Raw genomic sequence first — 6,000 nt, 5'->3', positions numbered from 1 at the left:
TCACATAAAGTAGGTATGGTGCCAAATAAAATTTTTAAAATCCTCCATAAACTTTGTATTAATCAAATGTTCGTAGAACGAGTTTTTGATAGGTACAATGAAATGTCCTCTATTTGTGACAAAAAAAAAATCTGGCTGTCCACGTAATGTTCTTTCGAAAAAGGCGAGCAAAGCAGTAAGGGAAAAATTCGTAGAAATTCTGTCAGAAAGGAAAGATTTTATCTCAGAAGATGAACATAATACTTAAAACTGTATCGCGTAATTTAAAAGATGACTTAGTAAATGCAGACTATAAAAGATGCACTGGTCAATTCTTCGTTCATAATAAAAAAAAAACATTGGCTGTTAAAATCAAAACAACTACTTAAGAGCAACGAGAATATCTTTACAATTGAGCAATATTTTAACAACTTAAATCATCGTGTTCAAGCTTCTCAATTAATTAACAAAGTATAACGTGGGCACTATCAGACTTCGATAGTGGTTTGGTGTTAGCTATAAAGGAATGATAGAGCTATATTTTAGTCAAAATATACCAAAACATCGGCACAAGTGTATCAAGATACAATTATAAACAAGGTAGTTAAGCCCCTTAACAATACCATGTTCAATTCAGAAACGAACGATCCAGACTTTATCAGAGCTGAAAATTTTTAAAGAGTTAAGCTTTCTTTTAATGCTATGATAATTTGGAGTTCCTAAAACAAACTATAAGTATACTATTAGGAGTGAAGTATTTTACCATATAAAGAGTGAGTGCTGCTATTGAAAACTGGCCTCAACGTTTAAAGGACTGTATTGCAGCCAATGGAGACCGCTTTATATATTTTAATGGCTTTTATATTAATATATTAAACTAAGACACTGTAATAGTTATAAATGGTACGTACCAAAAACGTTGTTTTTCTTTGCAACAATATTTACAACAACACTAAGTAGTATTGTATAAGTCTATATACTTTATTAAGCGTGTTTTATAGCTCTATATTAAAACTCTACACCAAAAGAAAATCACTCTCTCAAATAAATAGTTATAAATAGAAATATTACTATTAATAAATGTTTTTGTTAAACTAAAAGTCAACTGGAATGTTAATCCAACTTTCAGATTTCCGATAAGTAACCGATTCTTCACTAAGTGTCCAAGTTCATCGACATAATTTTCGTGGCACAGAATAAAGTTCGTGCTATCTGCAATATATGATAGGTAAAAACTTAGAGCAACAGCATCGTGAAAAAAATGTTTACAGTACATAATCGATATATGTCTAAAAATTTTGTATTATGACGTTACATAGTATGACAATCTGGTCATGTACACAAGAACATAAACAAATTTAGAAAAACTAGGATGGAGGGTAAGCACTATAAATAAAGACAAGTTTGTTTTACCTTTCCCCATGCTTCAAAAAATTAGTAACTCTTGTTAGTTTTGTCCTCATGTTGATACATAATCTCTAAATTATCTTCTATAAAGTTTAAGACGATATTAAAACAAAAACCTCAATAAAATTCTGTTATAGTGTTAAGGATTTTTAAGTGATGAAAAAACTCGTCTAAGTTTTGGTGTGGGCTTTCCTAAGATCAGGGTTCGTTTAGAAATTTTGTAGCTGTAGAAGGATGCATTAGGCGTGAATTCTATTTGATTCAAGTTACTATCAAATTGACTATAATGGCAATTGTTTATATATTTATTACGTTATACGTTATATTTTTTGCATGCATTGTTTGCACATGAATCAATATGAGAAATTTAGCAATGCCACATGAGGTTAGAACTAGAAATAAAGATAAGCCTTTCTCTATCCCTTTTAGTACCGAACGAAAGGTGCGTACATAATAATACCAGGCCGAAACGACCTGGAGAGGTTTACGAATATGCTCGTAAAAATGAAAGTAGTAGTGATATTTACAAAAATTAAGAAGTAGCGTATTGCGAAATAAACGAATAATAAACCTAATTTATTGAAAATCATAAGAATAACATAAACCGTAAAATTCCATTGATTCCGATTTGAAGATATGGTGACATATGTTTTGGGACTGGGGCATCTCTGGCCTATCGTTATGCACATTTACATCCCTGAATTCGCGAGATACTCCCACTGTCGCTATATATACTGCGATTATACCTCCAGTTTAGCGCATGTAATTGGTCATCACTATCAACCCGTTTTTCAACTATATCTCACCACCTCCAACCTCCACCAACCACCAACTATATCTCAACACCTCGACAAGTCGCACTAATTCTCCATCTAATACTGGATGCAATTTTTCTAAAAACATAGCAACAAAATTGAAATATTCTTCCGTTGCTAATTGTTTCTATGAAAATGTCGACGGCTCTTTTTTTTATTTACACTTTATATTACACCAAAACTCAAAGAAAAAAGAAACAATTTATATACAGATACAAGAGGCGATCTTATCGCTCGGGACAATGTCTACTAGACAACCTTTGAACGGAGATGAGAGACATGAAGGAGAAGGCAGTTAAGGTGCAATAAAATAAATAAACATTAACCTATACAACACATTTCAGAGTATAGTACACTTGCACATATACATATAAACCTACATACAAATACATACATTACTATAGACGTACATGTATACAAATATACTTATGTAAATATATATACTTATATACAAAGATATTACATAAATAACAAATGCTACCCAATGTCCTCTTTTTAGAGGCGAAGAAAGTACTCTTTAACCATCTATTTAAAAGATGACAGTGATTTCGCGCTTCTTATTCCATTTGGTAATTCATTCTATAACCTGACAGCGGTAACAGTGAAAGATTTCTCCATAAATATAGTAGAATGAACAGGCATAGTCAATCACAAGTTCTCCGATGATCTAAGGAACTTATCATGTGAGCACTTATCACGTAAAAAATCTTATAAAAATACTATAGAGAAGGCTTTTAAACACAGGCTGCATTTTAGACGGGTCAAGAAGCACTGACAAAGATTTTATGCCATATCGATGCGCAAATGCCACTTGAGTTTTCTGATAACTATCATAAACATCAAAAATATTCGACATCGATCCAGAGAAACTATTGCATGTTATGTTTCTACTTTATCGTTTAAATATACAAACGACACAAAAACTAAAAGTTAAATATAATAATCATTTTTTCGCTGAAACATTTTACCATTTCATAAAGCTATTTTGAGATCAGTCTCCGTCTGTCTTTTAACCACTTGTCTTGAGTATAACAAAATAAGACTCGAACAGAGGCGCAACAATAAATCGTCGTTATCATTTTTGGCACGCATATCGTCTACGAAGAGCTAGGTACTTATGTATGATTTTACAATACACTCAAGTGCATTATTACAAGATATTGCAAAGAGATTTTATGAAACACGTTTAAAAAAATTATAAAATAATACGTAAAAATAATCCATTACTGTACAAATGTATTTCAAGTGATAATAAAACAAAAAAAAATGATTTGTATAACTACTGCATTTAATGGTCTTATATGTTATTTTAGATTTTTTTTTCCAGTTACAAATTCGCAAATTATTAATTCTTATTTTAAAGTCTCTTATCTTAAAAGTAAGTTTATACTTTTATTCCTAAAATTCGTTTTTACGATTTCTTTAAGCCTAAATAATAAAGCTTGTATTTGTAAGGATATTATGAAAGTGGCCACAAAAAACTCCGTCTGATTTTGTAGTGATTTCTTCTCAGATAAGAAGCGTTTTGATCTATCGTAAATTTTAGTTCGCCTGCTTTCAAATTAGAGTGGACAGGAGAGGCCGGTGCCGGTCCAGACCACTGAATAGTCCTCGTTTCACAAACCTAGGTTACACTTCATTCAGTACACTATGTATAGTGTTACGTATGATGTGGAGTCTACATTTTCGTACAAGTTTACCTATAGAGGGACAGTCCCGCAGCGAACGTCATCGATGTAACTGGAATACGATTGTCCAGAGTACATTTTCAGCTAACGGACCTCTATTTCCATAAGCTCAATTTCAATGAAGCTGCACAGATCCTAAATCGGTTAGCAGCATTGCATCAATCAAATCAAATTCAACGTTGAGTTGAAGAATTCCATTATAAAGGAGTTTAGTCTGATTTAATATTTCTACCAGATCCTGTTCTTCTAGCGTTCTTTGCATAACACACAAGTGATCATTATAAACAATCCTGTGTAGATAATAAAATAAATAAATCAGATATAATCTTATGTAACGATTGTAAAAGTTATTTACTTTATGTGTTCAGAAATGGTGGTAATTAAAGTTTTTTCGTATTCAATCACCCGCATTTAAAACTAGGTTAACAACGTTCATGTAAAACTAATTGTCTTGTTTTATTTATTTGTTTATACAAACGGTTCAAAAGAAGGTGACCTAGTGGTTAAACTGTATGGTTTACAATCTTAAGTCTCAGGTTTGATTAAAGTAAACTGTACTCCGTGTTGATTGTATAGAGTAGTTGATCAATACATAGCTCATTTATTGATAGCAGTTGATGTATTTATTGTACATCCTTTCAAAAAATCGATGCTTATAAAAATAATAAATAACTTAATAATTATATAGTAATCAAAAGCGTTTTCAACATTCGAATTACTAAACTGCAAACTTATTACAATCAAAAATAATTGACCTGTAACCTTTCGCCCCCTTTAAACGTTGTACACCTATAACCAACCACACTTTATAACATCGTCATATTTCACTAACAGTAAACAAGCTTACAGTCGCCTAAACGTACTATGATTATGCTCGGCATTTCCAAAAAACAAAAGTAACCGTGATGTCCTAACATATTGGCAGGTTGAAGTGGCAATGGTCACGTATCGTGCAAAATAGAAGACCAGCTAAGGTTCTAGCGTCACAGTGTAGGCCTGTCATCTACAAAATGTGCAAACAACCTTATTAAGGTCGCCGGAACGCGGTCGATGCAAGCTTCCAATCGGTCTTATTAAAATTCTATAGGAGAGGCCTGTGTCTAGCAGAGAACGTCTTACGGCTAAAATGATAAAAAATGAAATGTATATATATCATGAGCAAAATTATTTTTCTAGAACTTAAGTTACAATAGTTACGACACTTGTTAATCTAAACGAGGCCCACTGTCTTCCAGTTAGAAGTAAAACTTTCCCATAGATGGACATTATTTTTGTTTATTTAATTGAATTACGTCTATTTAAGTCTGTAAATATTTATAATGACAAGCCAGGGCGCAGAGAGGTCCTAGTCAAAAACTTCTTTTAAAACCAAGAGTTCTCGAGGGAGCCTTGGCTCTGGCCACTACATAATACTATTTCTCCAGACTGCTCGTACATCTTTCAGTGGATTGAATGACATCCATTGCATGACTAGGATCAAGGGCTCCAAAGAACCTCGGCTTGGAACTCGTCGAAATTTTAATTCTAAGAATCTTATTTGGGAATATAACACTCCGAACCGCAATGTATTTGCTAAGCGAGACACTTAAAGTACAATGCTCACTATGACACCAGCTTTTCGCTTGCTTAAATACGCGAATTTAATGACCACCCTTCAACCCACCTTGCGGATGGAATTTGATAAAATCTGTTCATACCTAACCACTACTCGCCGAAAGGAATATTACTATCGAATTTCTTATATCTAAACCTTATTGTTTTAGAGATGTAATGATTCAGTGCATAGGCGAAAATGGCCATATAGTCTACGTATATATGTATGTAAGATTTGGTTTAGTTCACAGACCCTTTCGTTCCGTAAACTCTGTTCCAAAAGCTGTAAAAGCCCCAGGTCTAACAACATTAACTTCATCCCAAAACAAAAATTAACATCCATATTTACAAACACGATAAAAAAAATGCAATCACATGCTCAATATATAAAAATCTTGTACATCCATTTTTATAAGAGACGTAGTAAGGTGAAATTACTTCTACGTAATAAATGTTTAAAAAAATATGCAGTTCATACCTTCATTTATAAATACTAATAATAAATACTTAATAATTTT

This window comes from Battus philenor, unplaced genomic scaffold (genome assembly GCF_028537555.1).
Source record: "Battus philenor isolate CCGP_79_NKW_IND1 unplaced genomic scaffold, ilBatPhil1.0.hap1 SCAF_27, whole genome shotgun sequence".
Lineage (NCBI taxonomy): Eukaryota > Metazoa > Arthropoda > Insecta > Lepidoptera > Papilionidae > Battus > Battus philenor.
The sequence above is the reverse complement of the archived record's forward strand: the minus strand, read 5'-3'. Positions refer to the sequence as shown.